The sequence below is a fragment of the Ochlerotatus camptorhynchus genome, unplaced genomic scaffold (genome assembly GCF_037179485.1).
Source record: "Ochlerotatus camptorhynchus isolate MF236.1 unplaced genomic scaffold, CSIRO-AGI_Acam_v1.1 ptg000361l, whole genome shotgun sequence".
Taxonomy (NCBI): Eukaryota; Metazoa; Arthropoda; class Insecta; order Diptera; family Culicidae; genus Ochlerotatus; species Ochlerotatus camptorhynchus.
Genome location: NW_027040849.1, coordinates 11497405 through 11523622, shown reverse-complemented (window position 1 = coordinate 11523622; position 26218 = coordinate 11497405). Strand labels below are relative to the sequence as shown.

Genomic DNA, 26218 nt, shown 5'->3' with positions numbered 1-26218 from the left:
AACAAACTATAGATTTATCGAACAACTCGACAAAGCGAGCAAAGACCGAACTATACTGCTTGACGATCAAGCAGAGAATCGTGATGAGAACTTGGAAGTGAGGTGCCTGCTCGATTTATACTGTACACTCAGGTATTTTTTTACACGGGGGATATGTACCTTGTAAAGAAAACCTACCGAGATTTTGATTTTTCCCATGCTTGAATATTTAAAAAATAGAAGGGTCTGTGCCTAGGGGCACGAACCGAAGCTTGATGTAGGACCGCTAGTGGACGGAACAAATGTGAACATTTAGTTCTTTTAATTGATCAATCATCAATTATCTTAACTCTTTCCGTTTTTTATTTGTAAGCTTATTAAATTTGTAGTATTTATTTCGAAGAGAAAGTTGATGAAGAGAATCCAAGGGACTGTCAACTTGAGTATTTTCGATTCATCTACCCGACTTTAAAAGGTATATTTTGAATTTTTTGTTATTTATGAATTTTTAAGTTTTGTGAATTTTGGTATTAAAGTGTATTCAATTCACCCCTCACAGGATTTCCTTCCGAATTATATGAATGGGGCGGGGCGGAAAGTATTGTTTGTGCAGAATATGTAAAAAAGAAGGGACTTCGAGAGATTGAACTCGTGAGAGCTAATTTTCTCACAAATTCGTTTTTATTGGCTTTCTGGGGACTAAATATACACACCCAAAGCGAATATTCCCACTTCTCTCAAATTCTATATGGATTTTTAATACTTCCTACCAGCTTGTTCTGGAAAATGGTCGGACGATGATTAATCTCACCAATACATTCGGGCCTACAATTCCACACCTTAAATAGAGACCAGGTTGAGCCTTGATAGCTAGCTGCTTGCGGGAACTGATGAACTTGACAAATGTGCAAATAATACTCTTAACAAATGTATGGTGGTAAGCACTCTTGCTGCTGCTGGACTGGTCACCACTACTTATGGTGATTGAATGAGAACCGTTCAGTGGGACCGCATCGAATTCGATTTTTAAGTCTGTGTTAGGGAATGCGCTGGGTAATTGCCAAGATTTGGGAGGAGGAGATATTACCGGAGGAGTGGATGGAAGGTGTCGTATGCCCAATCTACAAAAAGGGTGACAAGTTGGATTGCTGCAACTACCGCGCGATCACACTGCTGAGCACCGCCTACACACCAAATTTAAATCACTGGAAATCAGCAAAAATTTTTTGCTGATTTTGGACTTCACGAAAGATCAGCAAACCTTCCAGCAAAATAATGTTGCTGAAACTTTTAGCAATTCGAACTTCTGTCAAAATGACAACGTTTTACTGAATTTTCAGTAAATATGTTATGTATTGCTGAAGCTGCCGCACAAATGTAAATGACAGCGTTTAACTGATTTTCCAGTAACGGCGCCGGTGGTGTAGTGGTAAGCGTGATTACCTCTCACCCAAGCAGGCCTGGGTTCAATCCCAGTCGGCGCCGCCGGGATGTTCTGAGGCATAACATCTCTGATCACGCCTTCCTTCGGATGGGAAGTAAAGCCGTTGGTCCCCGGTTCATGAGTTGATGGGTCGATAGGTAGGGTCCAGGTGTGGGAGCTGCCTTCCTGTGACACGTCGGTAGCATTGGTGCTCAGCACGGAAAACAAGATCGGCGGAAAAAAACAAACCAAAGGAAAAAAACTTATTTTCCAGCAAATTTCAACGAAATATTACTGAAACAACAGTAAATTTAATTATATCCGTTTCTACTGATTCTTCAGCAAGTTTCAGCTTCATAGTTCGGAACCAGCTGTCAAATTATTGTATTTTCTTTTTTTAAACACAATCACACAAAAAAACACATTTAAAAGTACGATACAGCAAATCACAATTTTATTCATTGGCAATTAGTAAATTTCAGAGTACTTTTTTTATCCGCGGGGCCCGTGGGGCAATTTTACATGTGCAAGAAAATCACCTGCTATCCTCCAATTATATGCTTGCAAAAAAAAAAAAACACTGGAGCCTGCAAAAACATAATTTATAACTAAATAATCAACTTACAAAACAATTTCTCGGCATCCCAGTTGTCTATCGCTTTCGACAACAATTTTCATTGCTCCATGTATACACGAAACTTTATAATATCTCATAGTTAAAAAAAAAAACAAAAACTTACCGTGCCTGGAACCACGGCAACGAAAAAACGTCAATGAAAAATAAAATTTGAAGTAGATAGTGTAGGCAAGCTTTTCCCGACTGTCATTAGGAAGTTCAATTTACTGATTATCAGCAAATACTCTGACATTCGTCTGTTTGCTGGGTGTCGGCAATGCCAAAAATGTTAATTCTGAATTCCAGTAAAATATTATTATGCTGAACCCATTTCAGCAAACTGTTTTGCTGAAACTCAAAATATAAATTTGGTGTTAACAAGGTACTCTCCCAATTTTCATGGGTGCCAACGCCACGGACCAAATTTTCGCGATTCGGCAGGTTCTGCAGAAATGCCGCGAATACAACGTGCCCACACATCATTTGTTCATCGATTTCAAATCCGCATACGACACAATCGATCGAGATCAGCTATGGCAGATTATGCACGAGTACGAATTTCCGGACAAACTGACGCGATTGGTCAAGGCGACGATGGATCGAGTGATGTGCGTTGTTCGAGTATCGGGGACAATCTCGAGTCCCTTTGAATCTCGAAGGGGGTTACGGCAAGGTGATGGACTTTCGTGTCTGCTGTTCAACATCGCGTTAGAAGGTGTGATCAGAAGAGCTGGGATAGACACGAGTGGCACGATATTCAGGAAGTCCATCCAGCTCCTTGGCTTCGCCGATGACATTGACATTATGGCACGGAACTTTGAGATGATGGCGAAAACGTACATCAGACTGAAGGCTGAAGCTAGGCGGATTGGACTTGCCATCAACGCATCAAAGACAAAATACATGAAAGGAAGAGGTTCTAGGGAAGACAATGTTAGCCTCCCACCCCGAGTTCAGATTGACGGTGACGAAATCGAGATGGTCGATGAGTTCGTGTATTTGGGCTCACTAGTGACCGTCGAAAATGATACCAGCAGAGGAATTCAAAGACGCATTATGGCAGGGAATCGTGCCTACTTTGGACTCCGGAGGACGCTCCGGTCGAATAAAATTCGCCGCCGCACGAAGTTGACTTTCTACAAGACGCTGATTAGACCGGGGGTCCTTTACGGCCACGAGACCTGGACTATGCTCGTGGAGGGCCAACGCGCCCTTGGTGTTTTCGAACGGAAGGTGTTGCGTACCATCTACGGTGGAGTGCAGATGGATGACGGAACGTGGAGGAGGCGAATGAACCACGAATTGCACCAGCTGCTGGGAGAACCATCCATCGTCCACATTGCAAAAATTGGGCGACAGGGCACGTCGTAAGAATGCCGCACAATGACCCAGTGAAAATGATTCTAGAAAGCGACCCAACAGGAACAAGAAGAAGAGGCGCGCAGCGGGCAAGGTGGATCGACCAAGTAGAAGGTGACCTGCGGACCCTTCGCAGACTACGAGGCTGCCAAACTGTGGCCATGGATCGAGTAGAGTGGAGACGACTTCTTCGGACAGCAGAGGACAACAAGGCCTTAGCCTGATTGATAAGGTAAGTAGGGAATGCGCTGTTGTCAGACATTCGGTGATAATTTTGATCACCATTGCAACAGTTGGATATTTGGTATTTTTCAATAGTGACCTATTGAAAATTAACTAAGTGTTCATTTTAGCAGATTTGTAGATAAATTTCCAATCGTTTGGCTTGTTTAGAATTAAAATCTTCGGAGGTTTTTCCGCTTGCTCTTCCTTTGCGCGCTTACGTGATCGGCGCATGTATTGTGTAACCAAATGCTGCGACATGGCTTTATCGATAAACTCGCAAACAATTTCTCAATTATCAATTACTTCGTACAATTGTAGAAATTTGAATAGACTGCCTTAAATTTTGGTATTCGGAAATTAAATCGGCATACCGGACGATACTTATCTTTATGCTTTTAGATGAAAATTTTTAGCCTTGCTATTAAGAGAATTCGGCAAGATTTGTTTAGTGAGACAGGATCGAATTCGATTTTTAAGTCTGTGTTAGGGAATGTTTGGTTTGTTCAGAATTAAAATCCATCTGATATTGACAGAGTTATATGTATATGATCAACAGCTGATTTCTATTCGTAATGCGGTCGAATTTGATTTTCTGAAATTACACCCCCAATATGTTGCCGAAAGACGTAATCCTACGTAAAAAATACTTTTTACCAAATTTATGATGGTTGAGTAATGCTGATCTATTAGGGTGTTCAACACGGATAATACCCCGTACAGACTATGGCTTATATCATGTAATATAGGCTGTCTTGCAATGAGCACTCATATATAGGATTTGCAGTGAAAACTAGATGTATTAGTGCTCATTGCAAGACATCCTACATATATTACATGATATAAGCCATAGTCTGTCTGGGGTATAAGGCTGGCGAGCTGTATGTTATATGGAACTCACAAACATGCTACTTATTCATGGTATACACAGTGTTATATTCAATAATCAATGAATTATCTCCACATTTAGTGGCAGACCATTCGTAAATTTTGGTAACATACACAAATTTTATAATTCATATTAATTTCCTATGCCGATCAAAACAAACATTATGACGTTACTAGAAGGGTGACTGAGTAAACGAATCGTGCGAATCGAAATGAAAACCGAGTGAAAAACGAATTGCACCTATATTCAGGCCTACAATTCCGCACCTTCTATGACCAGGTTTAGCTTTGATAGTTAGCTACCTTAGCTACTTGCGAGAACTGACATCCGATTGATGACCGTTACAATATCCAAAATATACTCTTTAACAAATTTGTGGCGGTCCTGAAAAGGACCGTTTAGTCGTGATGGTTGAGTAAAGCTGAGCTATTAGGGTGAGGCTGGCGAGTGGCGAGATGTTAAATTTTTGGAGCAAGGTTCACACGCTTGGCATAGATGACCCACAGCTACTCACGAGGAAACTGATTTCGATCCAGCGGCTTCTTCCTCCTTCTATGGGTGCTCATGTGGGCTCTGCGGGTCACTGCTTGCAGGCTGCCTTTCGTGGTGTACTGGAGAACAATGTTAACGCCACACGCTGAAAGCACTGCTGCTGCTGCTGATGATGCTGCTGCTGCTGACGTTGACGACCGGATACCACCACACACGGTGATTGAATGAGCACCGTTCAGTGAGACAGGATCGAATTCGATTTTTAAATCTGTGGTAGGGAATGCGCTGTTTGCAGGTAATCGGTGATAATTTTGATCACAATTGCAACAGTTATACATATGTGTATTTTTCAATAGTGACATGTGAAAATTGTGTTCAATTTAGCAGATTGGTAGATTCCCAATTCTTTGGCTTGTTTTGAATTAAAATTCATCTGATATTGACAGAGTTATATGTGGTCAAAACCTGACCTATTTTCGTAATGCGGTCGATTTTGGTTTTTTTTTTTAAATTGCACCCCCAATATATGTAGCCGAAAGACCTAATCCTACATCAAAATCTTGAAATAAGTGGCATCGTCATTCGCGTTTTTTTTACCGGAGTCGAATGATGGTTTTTCTACTTCTGCCCAAGGTTGCAAAAACTCATTTCAATTAAAACAATGTTTTTTTTTTAAATTATGAAATAATTACATGCTATGATCATAGTTTGAATTGGTAAGATACAAGAAGAGGATGCAAAGAATGTGTTTAACATATCAAACCTGTTTATTTCACTTCATGAGAGTCACAACTCTGCGATTTTTCACACACTCACTCACTCACTCACTCAGCGACCAGCAAATCGCTGATTGTGACTCATAGAAAGCAAAATTTACAGGTTTTATGTTTCTAACGTATACTTTGTAACCTCTTTTTGTAAGTTACAAGTAAAACATGTCATCATACCAGCTTTTGGTTTTATTATTCCAAAAAACATTACTTTAGCTGAAATGAGTATTTGCAACCTTGCTTCTGCCTTTTCTGAGATGAATAAAAAATCAGAATCTATGCAAGTTTAATCGCGAGACGGTACTTGAACTCGTAATCTCCACTGTATTATCTGCTGCGATCGAATTTGTTGTTCCTCCATGAAACACTGATTTGGAATCGTTGAACCACGCGTGTAATTTTATGCTTATTTTACTTTCAACAGGACAGGCACTCGTATTTCATATGTACTCAAAAAGGTCGCTTAATATTGGAATTCCGGAGTGTTTTGGATTTTTGGCGTAATTGCTTTTGAAAACAAACGCGTCAATCGCGAATTTCTTGCGAATAAAAGCTCACTCTCGTAAACAAACTATACAAAATTATAGAGAAATCATTCTTCTACGTGATAGTGTTATTAGTTTTCGAGATTGCGCTTTTAATCACGATAAATCGGCGATTGACGTGCTGTTTACAAATGCAATTATGCCCAAATCTCAAGTCACTCCGGAATTTATGTTCACAACTTTTTTCTTCGCTTCTCAATGAACCATCCACGAGAGCTTGAAATTGTAAACAAACGTATTTAAAAGGCACAACTGCAGGATTGCCAAACTAATGGGATACTGAGATTGACACACCTTGATTGCCACACTTCGACACGATCGGCACAAAGCTCGGCACAGATAAAGTATTCGGCACAGATTGATATGTGCAGAGTTGAACACCTCTTGCGTGCTGAGCACCAATGCAACCGACGCCAGGGAGGCAGCTGAACCCTACCTATCGACCCTCATGACCCGGAGGGACCAACGGCTTTACTTCCCTCAGAACATTTCGGCGGCACCGACTGGAATTGAACCCAGGCCTGCTGGGGTGAGAGATAATCACGCTTAGCACTACACCACCGGCGCCGCTATGCACCCTTTGATGCATACAATGTATTTAGAGAATGTAAGATTTCGTTGAGGGTAACATTATTAATTACAATATCTCTCATTGGTTCAGGAAGGTATGAGAAATACTGGTAATCCCGGTCTTGGTTATCATGACTTGTGTAATGAAGAGGTAGGCTTATCAAGAAGACTTTACTATGCAAACATGTCAGAGAAAAAATCGTTTTGAATAATCAAAATTGCAAAAATTGCCTGGGGTCATATTGACCCCAAGATACAGACAAAGGATTAAATAAATCCAATTTTTCATTATGCGGTAACCCCTGGGGTGGTACCGTCCACCCGTTGCTGTTTCTTGGCTGTCTTTCAACCAATTTCGCTGATGTTTAGTATGTGATTAGTGTCAACCATAAACTAGAAGAAAATCAACTTAATTGCTTGAAGGACAGCCGCGAAATATCGGTGGGTAGAGGGTACCACCCACCGCATATACGGAGAAGTTCGAGGGGGGGCGTCACATCTAAATTTGAATTCTAACCAGCTAACGCAGCTAACCACAGCAAAATCGTACATAGAGTCATCCCCCTCGTAGGGGTTGGTGTATATTAATTGTAACGTAACGTAAACAAATGTGATGTATCGTTTGAGCTTAGTCCTTCCCTCCCATACATCACAAATTGTCACGTTTCTTCATAAATGTTTGACGTGACTCATCGGCGTCAAACCACGCTCATCTTCAACGATTAAACTAATTACCGTAGAACCCCGCTAGTTTGAATAGCTAAAATTGCAATGAACCAGAGCTCATTTTGAATTTGTTTAACTGGTACGCCTACAGGGGTGCTGAATGGCGTCACGTCACTATTCAATCTAACGGGGCTATGTGCTACCTTATCAAGCGGCTTCTATTGGTGTTGGTCTTGAAAAGTGCAATTTTGAGAAATGTAGCACCGTAGATGCATTACATCAGCTAATACTGAGAAAGCGAGCAACGATCGACAGAATGAGAGAGCAGTGGCGTTACACCGGCATTTTAATGGATTGCGCATGGTGGGTGCACTGAGTTTGCTCTCTCCATTTAGTATGAGGTGGTGGGGATGGGGAGCTGCCATGCTTAGCAGTGCCTCGTTGAGAAATTCTACCGAGCAGATCGAAGTTAAACGGCACCAGTCGAAGGAGTGTTGTGTGCTGTTTGTGACTAGTAGTGCAAAAGATATCCACATTTCATTCAAAAATTGCCGGATAATTTTGTGCAGATCCCACGGCGGAGGCTTCATCTGCTGAGCCCAGGGCGACGAAAGTGAGCCTGTCTTTGCCAAGAGGAAGACCACATTCTATTGCGAGATGGTCAATCAAACGGGTAAGATACATGAATGCACTACTGATGATGTCATTATAGTATTTTTTGAGGCTAACGTTGTATCTGAACTAGAAGTGTTTCTTTACGGCATGTAATATTTTCGTGGACACATTTAATTTATTTTTTAAAATAGCCATATAGTTTAATAATTTTAATAGCAAAACTCAATGGTATACATTGGATCGGATTATATTTCGCGAAAATTGTGACAACATGTAGTGAGAAAGCGATGTTGTCTTTGAATGATAGGATAATGCAATATCATAGTGTGTTGTGAAATCTGTATCGAAGGATGCCAACTTCGCATTACACAATCGGTGAAATAATTGAGTTCCAATAAATACGTTTCTAAAAAATCAAGCCAACCATCAAGCAAGTACTTTGAAAATCATCGATGCTTTGGTGAATCACATAAGTGGTACGAGCTGGTACTATTAAATATATAAGTGCAGCTCACAATGGAACGTGTAAATAAATCAAAACAGAGAGGAAACTTGCAAAGCATCCAAGAGAGATTCTCTTAATTGACTTCCTCTCCAAGTTTAAATTTTTGCGTGAAAATGCCATGCCCACCATGTTTCTTAAGGCCCAAAAGTAATGTGGGTGGAAGCGGATATATGTCTAACCGAAGTCGATTTGATTCTTACTAGTTTTCAATCCGACATGTAGGTTTACTCAGATCGGGCTTTTCCGCTTCCGCTGTCATTGCGCTTGGGCCTTTAGGCTGTGTTCCATTTGGTGAATTTTTAATTAAATTTGACAGATGGAAAATTTTCAAATAAACCTGCTATTGTACCAGACTTATTTCTGACAGACTTCGAAGTGTCCAATTTATGTGAAAATTCACCAAATGGAACATAGCCGGAGAATAGAAAAAGAACCATTACAAGCTGAATATTTCAGTAGGTCCTAAGTAACATTGATCGATTCTCTTCGTCAACTTTCTCTTTCGTTAATAACTTGAGCATATAACCATATAGGTAACTCTAAGACTAGAAGGTCCCGAAGAAACGTGCTCAACTTTTTGGCACAGCTCTGGTATTCTCGTCGGTCCCAAGCTAATCGAGGGACCCCTCGAAACATAGGAAAATCGACGAACCCCTCATTTTATCTGTCAAACTTTCATAGCAAATCAAAACAAACATAGAGTAGTACGACGCCAGGGAGGCAGCTCCCACACCTGGACCCTACCTATCGACCCATCACAACTCATGAACCGGGGACGAACGGCTTTACTTCCCTTCCGAAGGAAGGCGTGATCAGAGATGTTATGCCTCAGAACATCCCGGTGGCGCCGACTGGGATTGAACCCAGGCCTGCTGGGGTGAGAGGTAATCACGCTTACCACTACACCACCGGCGCTGCTCATTGAAGAGAGCTTATTATTGCTAAAAATGCTAAACAGTAAAAAGCAAAAGAAGGTGACACGTGCATTAGTGAGCAGGAAAGACTCTTATGAGAAGTGAAGCTTTCTGGGGTTCCAAGGTGTTTATTATGAACCCAATGAAATGTATTGGCAAAAAGTGACTGAGACCATCAAAACTGTTTAGTTGGAAGTTTAGTCGAATTGCACTCATTGTAATTTTTTTTTCATATATGGCGCTATCTTCGAATCACCAACTGTCATCAATCAGCTTATGGGTTGCTAAAACTTAATTTCAAAAGGCAGAATTGGATTGGATATCTATGAAGTTTTTTTTTAGTTTTTCGATGAAAATTTGTTTTTGACTTTCGGTTATTTTTTGATTTTTTCGATGATTTTTGTCGACTTGTCGATTTTTTTTTGACTTCTACGACTTTTTCGTTTTTTTTTCAATCATTTTTTTTAAATACTTTTTCAATGAAATTTTTATTTTGATTTTCCGACTTTTTTGAGATTTTTTTTTTTTGACTCCGACTAAAAGAAAACACGGCATGACTAAATGTTATATTAAATATAAAAACATGTTTTAGCTGTAGACTAACATCGACTTATTTTCATTACTGATTTATAATTGCAGTTTCTAGTCTATGAATAGTAACGTCTGAAAAGAATAAAATGGCCAATATGCAGAATGCGCCAGCAAGATTGTTAATAACCAAGGAAGGATTCCGCGCAGTTCTCCAATTAAAAGGGGATAGCTTCCAGGCAACGATCTTAAATTCGTCCGTCCCTCGTTGTTACCAGCTGCTGCATGTTCCAGTTGTGTTCGATCATTCTTGTACCATACATGATTTGACTGAACGAGACTCACGATGCAGCGTTCACATGTTCAATTTTTATCCATCAATAATTCACAAGCTCTGTTCATTGGAAAAATCGGCCTCTATGGTGGTGGATTTTTTCACAGTTGTTCCAAGTGTGCCACATACTACTGCGATCGGTGTGACTATTCGTGTCCAAACGGTACATGTTACGATTACTGTAGCCACCGGTTGGACCACAATTGTTCCTCCCGCCAAGCTGCCCAACGACGCGAGCAGGAAGAGCGTGAAGAACGTATACGGCGAGCACAACAGGAACTGGACCGCCAGGAGCGCATACGACAGGAGCAGGAAGAACAGCAAGGGCTGCAACGTAAGAGAGAAGCACTCGAACGGCGGCAGGAACGATTACGAGAACAACGGGAACAAGATAAACGAGAAAAACAAGAGCGCTTGAAGCGGGAGCAGGAAGAAAGGGAACTACGCATTGCACAAGAAAAAGAGGAGAAAGAAGTAATCAAGTCCAAGCTTCAGGAGGCCTTGGAACAAACAAGTGCTATACGGGATGACGAAATCGATTACGTTAGCGAAGAGGAGGCTGAAGAGCCATGCAATGAGGTAAATCATAATGAAACACACTCCATTCAACAAGAAGGTCCTATTAACACTACGGAGACAGATTATGGGAATCTGTTACCCGAGGCCAAAGTGATTGATTTGCGGTTATTATTCGAAGCATTGAATACATCGTCACTGGAGTTAATCGATGACTCCTACAGTGACCGCGCAATCTCGGAGTCCTGGTACAAACAGATTGAAATAGTTCAAGCAAATTCTTCTAAGCTAATCGAGGCACTATTGAATAGATTGCAAAATAACATGTCGGAAGACTTTGGGCGCTTAATCAAACGAGCGGTAGACAAGGAAAATAATCGCAAGGATGGTGCCGAAATTTTCGATGAAGAAGTGAAGAAATCTGAAAAGCAACTGGAACGTCTAGCAAGACGAAATCATCACAAACAATTGCGAAAAGAATCCAGACATCAAGGTATTTCAAAATCCGTTGAGAATAAAGCATTTTTGCAACTGTCGAGAGCCGTAAGAAGAAATTTAAACAAAGTGGACGTTGTACTTCAGCAGCAACTATTGGAGTACGTTCATCGAGGAGGTAAACTACAGACTCGAGTTGTGAAACGCTATCCGGTGATAAGATGGATTGAGCAAAGCTTAATATTCGAACTTATTGTGTACCCAGAGGGAATCGTGGATGAGGTTTTACTTGAAGTCTTCAAAAATTATTGGTTAGATGTGAGGGAGCCATTTGAGTGGCAAGATCGCCAGAAACTCTTGTACTCACTTCGAACGAAGCAGTTGACTCATGGATTAACTCTGCTACATATCAATGATATTTTGGACATGGTTCTTGGTTTGAAATCCGAAGGACTGAATATAATCTGTGAAGAGCAGATCTTTTGGTATCGCAAACTGAAACGTTGCTGGATCAGGCGAAGACTGGTGCGTTGGACTTGTGATGAAGAAACTTTTGACGCATTGGTTGAACTGCTCGTGAACATGCCATGGAACAGTTTGATGATTCAACAGTTTCTTAATGCCATTGTTGAAGAACGAAACCAAACAGCAATTTGCGACTTGCTTCATAAAGTAAAAAATGAGAATGTTGTTCATCCAGTAGTGATGAACATCATCAACCAGATTCAGAACGAAGAAGATTGTGCAACGGCTTGGATTCAGGAGCTCAGGTACCAAATTTTGGTTCAAAAAATTTACGAACTTTCCCCCCAGGTCGCCCGTGATGTAGATGCAAAGCTAGGACATCTTTTGAGGAAAGAAAAAGCTAATAGAATTCAAAATTTTATTGACAGAAACAAGAACCTTTTGGAACCAAATATGTCAAAGTTTGCAACAATCTTAGAGGACTGCAAAGGCCTCAAAATCCAATATCAATCAATTTTTTTGTAATTTAATCAAAGTCACTTTTTGGTTTTTTTAACACTTACTGATTTTAGCCAGTCGAAATTTTGGCGTTCCAACACTTGAAAATAGCGGTTTAGTTTCCACTGTCACCAGATGAAGCGCCCATACTCCGTTGCGCATCCATGTTTCACTCCCGTGTTGAAGTGCCCAACGTAGAGCAACAACTCGCGTGGTCTTTCTTTCTCCGTAAAATGAAAGACAGTGCAATTCCATTTCTACTGTATGGAAAAAGCTCTTTGATGAATCAGTTATCCTGAGGTTGGAACTGTGCCCGTCCGCACCTAGCAAACCTCGGATAATAAACTCATCAGAACAACTGCCCCGATTCTTTATTATTCGAAACCTTTTATACATGAATTTGTTACTTAAACTCTACACAATAGTTTTTCATCCCGTAACGTAACGTAACATATAAAGCGAGACAGATTGTTTTTCTTTATCAGAGTCACGCTTCGATGCGCACTGCGGATCATGGTTTTTTGAGATGTCAAGGTATCTCACTCCTTTATACCGTAGAGGCATGGCAGACTACCCAAACAAAAATAAACAACAAGCCATCAAGCGATTCCACTGACCAGAATTTGAGAACTTACCAACCTCAAAGGGACTCAGTTTTTAATGAATTAGTAAACATGGATATAAGGGACAATGAAAATACCACAAAGAAAGATGATAACCACAACTTATACAATGATTTTAAAGCAAGCGTAGAGCAATCATTAGTAAACACAGATGATCTTATGATTTCAGGGCAACTAACTAATGACTCAGCAGATGCTACATTAGTTATATTAAATAGTAGATCAGCCTACAAGGAAATTTCAACTCTGTGTAATTTGGTTGAAGGATTATGATAAAAATGGAATTATAAATATACCAAACGAAAAGATTGCAGGATTGATTATCGAGGGGAAAAATAACTCTTTGCTCAATGGTAAAAGTTTCCTAAAGAAACTCAATAGAAGCTTTATGGAAGGTCCTGACTATCTAAAGCAAGCAAAACATGTCCATATATTATCATTTTGCAAAATAAAACAGTTTGAAGTATTACAAATGATACAATTCATATCATTGAAATTTGATACGAAAATTTCTTTGTACAATGCAGACTCTGAACGTATCCAAATAGAGGGTGAAGAAATCGAAACAATTTTACGAGAATTTCATGACGCACCCCTAGGTGGACATGTAGGAGCAAAACGTATGCGAAAGAGAGTTGGATCTCTTTTTACATGGAAAAATATGAGACGAGACATTGAAGATTATGTAAAAAAATGCGATTCGTGTCAGAAAAACAAAATTTGCAAGTCCAACAAAATTCCAATGAAAATTACTACAACAGCTACAGAGCCGTTTGAAAAATTATTTATGGATATCGTTGTTTTACCCGAATCGGAATGGGGTAATAAATACGGATTAGTCGTTCAAGATGACTTAACCAGATATTTAATTGTTGCATGTATGGAAAATCAGGAAGCACAAACAGTAGCAAGAACTTTTGTCGAAAATGTGATCTGTAAATTCGGGTGTCCAAAAGAAATAGTGACAGATCAAGGTGCGAACTTCATGAGTAACCTCATGAAAAACATATGTAAAATTTTGAAAATTAAAAAAATCAACACAAGTGCATACCATCCACAGGCGAATTTAGTGGAACGTTCAAACAGAGAGTTAAAAACCTATTTAAGACAATTTGTTGGAGGGAATCAAAGAACATGGGACCAATTAATACCATACTTCAACTTTGAATACAATACAACAATTAACTCTTCAACAAACTACACCCCATTTGAATTATTGTATGGACGAAAGGCGAAAATTCCTACATCCATATACAAAAAATGTAATTCCACAATGGACTATCATGATTACGTTGGTGAAATGAAGAGTATTTTGAGCAACATTCATTATAACGCAAGAGAAAACTTGAAAATATCAAAAGAAAAGCGGAAGGTTCAATATGACAAAAATTCAAATCAATGGCAACCAATGTGGGGAGATTTAGTTTTAGTGCAATCAAACCCTATGGGGGTAGGACAGAAATTACAGGGTATGTGGCGTAGCCCATACACAGTAATGGAAATTCCTAGCGAACAAACCGTGGTAATACAGAATGGGAAGAAATTAGAAAAAATCCACGTCAATCGTATAAAGCGATACAATGATTTTTTTTTCCTCTGTTCGGGACATAAAACCACTGCGACCAGTAATTTGATCTATTGTAGTATATCCCGTGTCCTTAGTTTAGTGCATGTCGTATTACTCCATCACTATTGAGAAATGATGAAGTATTCGGTTTTGATACAGTTGTCATTCTTGCCTTTATCGCAAGGAATCGATTCTAATTGAAAGGTCCCGCTATTTATACCCTTCGGAGTGTTGAAACACCCTCCAAAGGCGCGCCCCTTTGTCAGTCAAAATTGGATTCCTTAGCAAAAAAAAAACAAGACATGACACCGATAATGACCATGCATCAGAACCCTAGTCTTAACCACTTCAAACTAGGAAACAACGAATAGAAGATTAGGAATCACATAGGTGAAGACTAACTAACTCATTTTTTCCTTGTTTCAAGATCATCCTCGGTCCACGCAACCCGAGGACTTATCACTATCAACAAGGCATAAAAAGTAACAAGGACTAAGATGTGTTCCTTTGATTACTGTAAAATCCTGTTCCCCTAGTTTGAAGTAGTCAAGACTAGGAATCGGTGGTAGATCTTACATCCCGTAACGTACCACGAAAAGGTGATCTACCCACGTTACGGGGCGATACAATGATTAATCAATGAACAATGAAAAGTACGCGGAACAAATTCGTCAGTACCGATAAATAATTATTTATTTATCGATTATTATGTACATAATATTTATATTATAATTAAGAATAGAGAGACACACATATTAAAATAACAATTAAAATTTGGATGTTACTCCAGGAGATGGCTATGAAAATGGAAAGAATACTGCGAGCAAATAATAAAAATATTAGTGAAGTGAAAAAAAAGAAGTGATAAACTGTAGCTAATGTATAAGAGAGATACATGGAATGTTTGTGAGAGAGTGCGTTAGACAAGGGAAGACGTTCCCGGAACGAATGATGTATATGATGATGATTAAATTGAATAGTAATATAAATAAATAATAAGAATAAAAATCGAATGGATATTATTGACTAAATGATAATGACCCCGGGGTATATGTATGTAAAATTAAGCATTGTTATTTGAAAATGAATATATGGAATTACCAAAATGATAAGAGACCATTGAAGATTGTAAAGAAAAAGTATATATTAAATTTCAATTGGGATTAATAAGAGATTGAACAAAATGTTCAAAACATACACATATGGAGATTGAAACATAAGAGCGAAGCTTCAGATAAAGTTTCAAGAAAATGAAAAAAAGGTAAAAAATATATATAGTTAATAATTGTAAACAGTATTTTCTAATATAATTAGTGATGAAAACATTTTAAAGAGATACAAAAAAATTCGACCTATATGTAATGCATGCAGTAATTGAATGATTCAGCTAATAAAACAAATGTATTCATAAAAAAAGAGCAAAATATTTTGCAGTACGATTTTGAATGGATCGAAGAGCAAAGGATTGACATTACAGCACACAATATGGGTTAAATTACTGAAAAACAGTTTCAGATTCATGCAATAATTTCATAAAAAAAAAAATTAACACATTGAAAAATAATACTTATGACAATGATGAAAAAAAACGGTGAAAAACAAGATCAAAGTGGACAAGAATATTGTACCTAAGCGCTTTGGACTAACTGTGCACTAGAATCTCACAGCGAGATTGAATACAAAACAATTTTGAACGGAAAATACCGTCAAAACACAGAATTAATATACTGTAAATGATCCCAGAGTCGTGAATGATGTTATGGTTGACAATTTATTAAAGGCCGTTTTACTTTTTACAGACCGTTACAGATGTGGAGATGAACAATTGGACAATGGCATTTGGAATCAAGAATGCCCGAGAATTTATGAATGAGTCTTACTGAAATTTAAGTTTACTTACAGATACCCACCGTTTCCTCTCAATTAGCGAAGACGAGCACTTGCAGCAATTTGGCCACTTACAAGACATTAATTGAATTGACTAAATAAAAACATAAACGTATGGCCAGAGGAACCTGGAACCGAGCATAAATGAATCGAATTACAGATACGTGCCGTTTTAAACCTCATTAGGAGAAAGAGAGTACTTGCTGCAATTTCATGACGTAGCCATTCAGATGCTTTGATTAATTGGTGAGTTACAACTACAAACAAAAAGAGTTAAACGAAGTAAGAGAAAAAGTAGGGTAATAAAATAAAAATACAAGCAAAACATGATGAAAGATATCAGTATAAGAAGTATGACACAAAGGAACAAAGTTAAGAGTAAAACAAGAAGTGTAATATCGACAATCAGAATGTTCAGTTAAAGTAATTAATTCTGAATTTGTTTGCTGCAAATAGATAGTATACTGATTATTTATTGTGTAGATGAAAATATGAAATTGAAAAAATAAGAGCAGCAAGCAACTAACGAAGAATATTATTAATCATATCATGTCAATGATATCAAAGTATGTAAACCAAGTTAAAAAAAATAATTATAGCTGATTCAAAAGATGAGTAGAAAATAATTTGAATATACCAAAGTTATAGTTTAATGAATGTTTTAGAGTGAAATTGAAAAAAAAAATCATCTAAAAGAAAATTATTGATGATACAGTGAAAAAGGGAAAATCGATTTTGAATATCCTTGGATGTACCAGGTGGCGAATTTCAGAGACGGTCAACAGCGAAGGAAGAGTCACATTCAAAATGGCTAGATGACAATCGAAAGACAAATCATGCGGAAGATTGAAGATTGACGTTGTTGGGTAGGATCATCGGAAAAAGTATAAGGAACAGGCAATCTTCGGCATAAGCTCATCACACAGCATCTAAAAAGACAAGCTACTTCAGCAACGGTTTCGCAAACATCATCATAAAACTACAGAACATACAACGTAACGTTTGATATGACATCATTAAACATCAAACTCAAAAATGGCAATGAAGCACAAGCAAGTACACAACTAACGCATGGTATGGCACAAACAATATATTGACTAGCTGCATATATAAACTCAGATAGAAAACAGTCGTGGATAAAATCCAAAACAAGTTTACATCTTATAACGAAAATCAAAAAAAAAGATGTGGAATTATACTACACCATAGAGAAAGTTGAAGTTCTAATAAGCACTAAAAAAGTTTCCAACAGAAACATACATAATGACGAGATGCGATCAGTACAAGACATAGATATGAAAGACGATGAAGAGTAACCTGAATGCGGCAAACAACGAATCATAGATGGCGGGGAATGGCAGATATGTTCACCCACACCTGATATTTGATATCAACCAAATGACGAGTCAGGAACAGCTTTCAATTGCATGGATGAACGAGCAGAAATGAAGGAGCTTTTACGAAAGGTACAATTGAGGATCACCCTAAGGTTAGGAGAAATATGACAACAAGAAAGCACGAAATTTTCAAATGGAAGATTACCAACTCAAGCTTATTGATAATAATTTTTGAAAAATGATTCTCAAGCTCAGTAAGTAAGGGGGGATGCAACAACCCCAAATTCTAACATCACTCCTTATAGTGAATTATTCGTAATAGTTCTATACAATGTTAACATTAAATATCAATTGCAACAAGAATGGTATAACTCAACTAAACGCATAATTAACGTAAGTCAGTTAGGCAAATTTTCATATCAGCAAAACGCGTGATAAAACTTGTTAACACAGATGATTTAGCCAAATGACAAAATTTAGTTAAAGTATGAACGACTGAATATGTTTAAGTAGGGTCTTAAGAAAGGCACAGTAGGAGTAAGAACCATAAAACGAAGATTCAGTTAAAAATTTAGCAAATATAGAATAGTTACCAGCGCATATCCTTGAGAAGAATCTCTTCGATATTATTCTCAAGCTGGTTAAGTAAGAGGGGATGCAAAAGCCTCAAATTCCAATATCAATCTGAATAAGAAATTAACCAGTAATAGACCCCCATACGGTACGAGAAAATACACAACTTAACAGCAGCAGTGACAATGTCACACATTTCCAGGGTCAGTTGTTTATAAACAGTTGCTACCGCGTCGTCAGCGATGCGCGCTGGCTTAACTAGGTGCTTCGAGAAAGGTCAAAGTAAACATTGGTGAGTAAGCATCATACATAGCCGTTCCTACCGCGAGGAGCATTAATTCTTGTTAAAAAAAACAGACACCGACTTTCCAAGAGAAAAACTATCTGTCTCGCTTTATATGTACATACTGGAGAAAAACTATTGTGTAGAGTTTAAGTAACAAATTCATGTATAAAAGGTTTCGAATAATAAAGAATCGGGGCAGTTGTACTGATGAGTTTATTATCCGAGGTTTGCTAGGTGCGGACGAGCACAGTTCCAACCTCAGGATAACTGATTCATCAAAAAGCTTTTTCCATACAGTAGAAATGGAATTGCACTGTCTTTCATTTTACGGAGAAAGAAAGACCACGCGAGTTGTTGCTCTACGTTGGGCACTTCAACACGGGAGTGAAACATGGATGCGCAACGGAGTATGGGCGCTTCAAGCACATCCTGACATATCAAACCACATCAGACATTTGGGATCATGTTTTCACTGCTATTAAGGTAGAAAAGAACCCCGAAAAATGGATTGGCCAAATTGATAAGATTATAATTTCTTCCATTTTCGGTAAAAGCTATGAATACAGCGTAGATGAGTTAATCGAGCAAACTAATAAAAATAATTTGAAAAACAAGTTCAACTTAGTTAAACTGGCGTATTCTAGAGCTGCGCTTTCGTTCAATTCTTCGCAGTTTACTGAATTCAACAGTGTATGCTCCATCATAATGGCAACCAACAGTGAAGCACTTCAAAAACTCACCCGAAAACCCGTTTCGGAGTGGAAGGAAAAGGAAATACGGCATTGGGCACGTTTTGTCAAATTCAGTCCGAATCAGGTATCGCTGGTAGAGAAGATAGCAGTCGTCAGCCGTGCCGTTGAACTTCGCCACAAGTTCTTCCCAAGAGCAACACAGATTCTGTCGTTGTTGATGTTGGCGAACCCAGATGAAGGTCAAGGTCGTCTTGCTCAGATCAACACCGGTGAAGGTAAGTTCATTATTGTCGCAATGCTGGATGTGATACACGCGTTGAAGGGTGTGAATGTCGATATTGTTACAACGTCTACGGAGTTGTCGATTCCTGAAGTGAAAAAGCAACGACCATTCTTCGCAGCGTTTGGCCTAACGGTGGATGAAAACAGCCCGGATCAAGTGAAAAAAGTTGTCTATAGCTGTGATGTTGTCTACGGAACTGCATCAGATTTCCAAGGAGACATTCTCCGTTCAGAGTTCTTGGGGAACGATTGTAGTGGAAGTCGTAAGTTTCAAGTAATCATAGTGGACGAAGTGGACAGTATGTTGTTTAACAGCCGAAATCATAGTGTCCGTTTAGCAGATGAGAATCCTGGAATGACTCATCTAGAGGTACCGTTGGCCGTCATTTGGAAGCACATTCACAACATCAACAATCACATGGTTTCGGTCAATGGGAAGGTGCATTTCATCGCGGAGGACTTTGAAGCAATTGGACAGCAGATTAAACTGTACTCTGGGGAAGATTTGGAGGTTGTGAGTATCGAAGTGGATGATAAGAAGCAGTTTATATCGGAACATACCGAGGATCATTTGCGAAAATTGCTTCGAAAGTTAACGGATTCTGAACGGGATGAATACGACGCCTATCAAGAACTGAATCTACAAATTCTGGAAAAGGAGGAACAGATTTCTAAGAAAGACAGAAATGGTACGGATGAGTTGATGGAGAAGATGCGCAAGAAGCTGATCGAGCTTCCGTGGAATTACCGAGATCCAGTCGTTGATATTCCGGAACATTTGAGGGACTTCGCTTTGAATCAGATTTGCATCTGGGTAAAGACCGCCATACTGGCTGAATGGGCTTACAAGCGAAATGCTCACTATACTGTAGTGCACGGGAAAATTGTGCCAGTGAATTTTAATGAAACCGGTGATCTCCAGACAAATATGGTGTGGAGCGATGGCTTGACGCAGTTCTTGCAGATGAAGGAAGGGTTGAAAATGGATCCGGAAGGGATATCAACGAATTTCATCTCTAACGTTAGCTTCTTCCAGCGATACGGTTCCAATATCTACGGATTGACGGGAACTCTTGGTGAAGAATCTACACAGGGCTTCTTGCAAGAAATGTATGGCACAGACATGGTTGTGATTCCACCATATAAGAGCATAGACATCGCCAACAATGAAGACTCAGGTTACCGATGCAAGAAACTCGCACCATTGGTTCTATCAAATCTAGGTAGATGGTTCCAAAGCCTAAAGGAGAACGCAGTGTACCACGCTGAGAATGGCCGTGGAGCTCTGGTCATTTGCAAATACATCAATCAGGTTCGGCATCTTTCCAATATGCTGAAGAATGTGTACGATTCCAAAAAAATCTTCATCTATACAGGAGAGGAGGCATGTTTCGAAAAGGACACGATCAACTCGGGTGAGATCATCATTGCTACCAACATTGCAGGTCGTGGAACGGATTTCAAGACGTCGAAAGATGTTGAAAAGAACGGAGGAATGTGCGTGTTGGTAGCGTTTCTGCCGGAGAGTTTCCCGTCGAAATGCAGAACGTTGGTCGTACGGCTCGCGAAGGTAAACGAGGCATGGCTCAGTTAATTGTACACGATGGTAGCAATACGTCCATGGAGGTACTAAAGAAGATCCGACAGGTGCATGAGACTCAGGCGACGCACACAGCCATAGATGATGCCAAGAAGATGCTCGTTCAGGACAGTCTCTTCAATCGGTTTTGCTTGTTGGAAAATGAACTCCTTCCCAGTATGGACGATACGAGGAAAGCGCACGTATGGGATCTGCTCGAGGCCAATTGGGCTGATTATTCAGCGTACCATCTAAATACCAGGAAAATTACCGAAAAGGCTGCTGAATGGTCTGAAGCTACACAAAAAGAATTCGAGCAAGCAGCTTTGAACAGGCTTTCTAAGGAACAGCATGGCAAATTGAACGTAAAGGACCTACGAGAGCTGCAAGATAAAGCTGCTGAGCAGGTGGCTATCGAGTTGCCTGCATTCCGGAAGCGTTACACCCAGAACGTATTGAGTCAGTTTTGCTCCAAACTTTCATCAACGGTACCCTCAGAAATGCTAAATGAATTCAAAAGGGGTGAAAAATACAAACCAAAATGTAGCAACCTGGCCTTACGATACAAGTGGGGTTCATTCGAGAGAAAAGCAATTGAAGAAGCCTGGGGCCTTTGGTTGAAAAGCAAACATTTCGACGATGCCAAGATATCGACTGAAGAAGCCACCACTATGTTCAGGGGTGAATTCGAACAAGATCTTAATCACCGAGCCAAGAACGATAAGCTTGTTCAGAATCCCTTCTTTTACGTGCTCAAAGGGAATGAAGAATTGGATGCGAGGAAGCTCGAAGAAGCGGTTATATGTTTTGATCGAGCCATTCTACTAGATCCTGTTTTCTCTGTGAATGCACGATTTAACAAGGCTCGAGCTCTTCTTTCCTATACCGAGAACAGTGGATACAAGCAACAAGAAGCATTACGCGAGTTGAAGAAGGCAAGAGATCTGATCAAGTCGGTATACCGTCCAAACCTGTTGACCTTCAATACATTGATTGCACAGCATGCCTGCCTAGAGCAAACATCTCAACACGTGCAACATCAGTTGGATGTTCTCAGTCAACAGGAAGATTTCATTGCGCAGGCCTGTGAAGTCATAGAGACTGCTCAGAAGAACAACAACAATGTCGAAGAGAAGCTTCCGAGGCCATGGGGTAGCATCATAGCGGTTGCACTTATTGGCATCGCCCAAATTGCCGATGGATGTCTCATAGTAATGTATACTGGAGGCTCCTTAGGATCGGGTCTCATTGCAGAGGGCGTAGCAGATCTGATCGTGGCCGCCACAGCTGCCATCAAAGGAACGTTTAGCTGGGTTGCCTGGGCAACTCAGAAAGTGATCAGCATCGCTATTTCCATCGTTTGCGCTGGAATCGCTTCTATAAAACAGACCATCAAATCTGCTAAGGAAGCCGGAACTCTGGGGTTAGGAACAATCAAACAAGCAGGAAAGGGGGTATGTAATACTTTCAAGTCCGGTTTTAAGGACATTTCGAGAACATGCTATGATGTCGGCAAAAGAATTGTTGGTCCGAAAGGGGGTGTACAGTTGGCCATCAAAGAAGTAGGACTCGCGTTGGGGAAAGGAGTCGTAAAGGAATGTTTGAACGAGGCAGGAAAATACTGCACTGATCAGCTGTTCATGAAAAATCTTGAAGATAAAATCAGTGCCTGTGTGAATGATGCTCTCATAAGAGCACTTTCGGAAAATGCTTTGGTTGTGAAGGCCTTGGAAGAAGATGAACGTACCGGTTCAAGCTACTGGAAACAGCTGTTCATAAAAGAAGGTATGAAGCTATTGAAAGATAAAGACATCAATCAGTGCATTGATATGTTCAAAAATATTGCAAAAGGGGTGGCTGTTGGATCAATTCCTTATGCTGACGATATCATGGATGTCGTTGGAGTGGGAAAATGTATGCATAAACTAATGACATACACGGAAAATTTCATTACGAAATTTAACAAGGTGGTGCGCGATCAGGAGAAGAAAATCAATGAAGCGGTAGTTGATTCGTCTAGCGAAACTTCCAGCCATAACGCTCAATCGACTGCCAAAATCAACCAAGCAGATCGTGATCAATTATCGGCTAAAGAGGTTGGTCAGGCTCCTGATGCCGACTGCGATAGTTCAGACATTAAAGTTCAGGAAATTAAGGAAGATACAGTCTACAGCTCAAAGGCACCAGCTCAAGCTGCAGTGAAGCTACGATCAACGTACCGAGAGGGCTCTACTCCGAGAACTCTTGCTAGTGCTTTCAAGGGTACGATTACGGGAAAACTGACTGCTTCAATCAAAGAGAATATTGTAAATCCAGCTGTAAGCCGAGTAACTGCAAATGTGACCAACGGACTGTTCCACAGTATGGAAGATTCAGTCGCTAAGCTTCGGAATGAGATTAAGACTGAGCGAGATCTCAGGAGCGAATCAAATGCCTTGGCCAATGCAGCCGAAATCCATGACCCAAAACCTGAACCTAAAGAACCTGGTACTGAATCCAAGCAGATGATTGACATCATCACCAAGGATGGACATCTGCATGACACCACAAGCTTGGCTCTTTCGGCGGGTGTAGTGAATGCTCCAGTCTACGTATATGACGAAAAGGGCAACTTGAAGTATATCGTAGGAAGTAAATTGCCGGGCAAACCAATAGCATTCAAGCATTTCACCCCGTCTAATGAACATCCCATGGGACACTTTTGTCCGTTGGATCCCAACGTCCCGGTGACTCCTTCGGGAAAAAATTCCTGTGCTCTGGATGCAATCGTGGCCCAGCTAAGTCCAGCTCAGCGCGAATCGTTACAGGTCAACAATGCGTCAGATCTGGGGGATAAGATGGTAACATATGGAACATATCAAGGCCAACCCAAGGAAGGCAGAGCACATGTTTGAAAAACGTGCCCATTTGAAACGGATAGCTCCAAATAGGATTTTCAGCGGCGGCATGGACCAACGGCGACAATCAATTCTTGATAAACGCGTTGGCAAGTACAACAAGCGGTTCGAAGGATATGAAAAGATTCTCGGAGACAAAATTAGGCGTGATTCGGACACAATGGATCATGCCACTACGGATCAAACGCAGGAGCATCACCTGATCCACCAGAGCCTTAAAAACCATCGAGCAATACTGGAAAGTGGTTTCAGCATTCATGATCCGATCAACGTACTTGTTTGTCCCAAGAGTGAAGAAATACGGCAACAACTGGGAACCCAACGATCTGTTCACTGTGGTCGTCATCCGAAAAAATTGGCGTCGGAGCTGAGCTCTAAACTTGACCAAGCTTACAGTATGCATAGTGGGAATCCAGTAGAGTTGAAACGAGCTGTCTTCGAGATAGCTTATTCGGAACGAGAGAAAGTGCGCAGCGGTGAAAGGTCTCTGAAGAATTAAATGGTTTAGGCCGATTTACAATTTCACAATCTCTCTGCAATTGTATGGGCTAAAGTAAAACCACAAACAAACATACACAACACATTGAACATTTCTCATTGTAAAACATCGTCGCTAAAACACTACCGACATCTGTCGTATACACTGGGCAATACACTCAACGCTGTAGTGTGTAAACGTCAAACGCAAGGGAATTGATTATGCGCGCCACAGGTGGTGGTACTACCAACTAAGAAACATTTCAGTTGACCGTTAAAAGCTATTTCGATGAACATTTTAAAAGTGTTATGTCTGCTTGGTTGTGGTAAAAGTATGGACGTCTGTCAAAAGCTGTTCCAATCGCACTGTCAAAATGCACTGCTTTGCTTGATTGGAACATTTTTTTCTGTTTTCTGGTTTCAGTCGTCTATACTTTTACTGTCGGACTTTAGCATGGACCTGTTTGAATTTCTGGAACACTCATGTCTCATGACCGGGCGACAACCGTAACGAGTGATGCTGGTGTCACTTCTTTACTCGGTTATGGACCAGTTCCACGCCAAATGACAATTTAGAAAAACTCGACCTTCTCCGATTTACATGACACTTTGCATAAATGTTTGTTATGGGCCAATGGTCACATTCTTGCTAAACATCGGCCATTTTGGATCTTTTAAAATTTTCAAAATGGAAAAAAAACCTGTAAAACTTCAATAGCAAAAGTACATTTTCAAGATTTTTAATAAAGCGGCGCTGGTGGTGTAGTGGTAAGCCTCTCACCCCAACAGGCCTGGGTTCAATCCCAGTCGGCGCCGTTAAAAATTAGTGTGTTAGTTTAGTTAGTTTTGTTAGTTTATAATGATTTTGTCAAGGCAGAAATTTTCTTTTAGGCCTTGCGTTTTCTTTTCAATTTTGTTTTGTGCAATTTGATGTTCCTACGATCGATGACAGTTTTCTTCCTATTGTCCTTAACAATTTGTTTTCTAAATTTTTGTTTCTTTTTATTGGGGATGCCTGAAGTTTTATGTAAATTTGATCACCTACTGGTTCATTTTCCCTGTTCTTATTATGTTTTTTAATAAGCTTTTTCTGATTTGTTTCCAAATTTTGAACAATTTCGTCAAAAATCTCATTCCTATTGTCCAGTATTCTCTGGAGATTTAGAGGTCTTTCCTCTCCCTCCTTAATTCAAAAATATACGTCAATAGGCTTTATTTTTCGTCGCAGAATGGGTGGTTGTGTTGTACAATGAAGTAGCAATCTTATATATCTCTTTGTTTGTCAAATCGGGGTATTTTGGTTTAATGCATCTAAAAATTTCGCTTAGAGTTGAATGAAACCACCGTTCTACGATTCCATTCACCTCACTATTGTCTGAAGGCGTATAATAAATTTCAACGTTAATTCTTTGAAGAAGACCACGTAGTTCTATTGATTTTAGAGTGACTTCATTGTCGCACACTATCATTTTTGTTGTACCATGCGTTGTGAGTAATTTTATGATACCCCTTTTTATATCTGGAATAGAACGGGATTTTACTGGAATAAGTTTATCGTAACGCGACAATTTGTCTATACCAGAAATAAAAAGATTCGGGCTGGATATAAATATATCCACATGAAAAATATCTAGTGGTTTGCTTGGGGTTGGGGTATATTCGAACTTAACACGATAA

At 39.7% G+C, this 26218-nt stretch overlaps 1 pseudogene; it reads left to right on the top strand.

Annotated features, from left to right (window-relative positions):
- Positions 1–8011: 8011 nt before the first annotated feature.
- Positions 8012–24807, top strand: LOC135709531 (uncharacterized; annotated as a pseudogene).
- The last annotated feature ends 1411 nt before the right edge of the window (positions 24808–26218 follow it).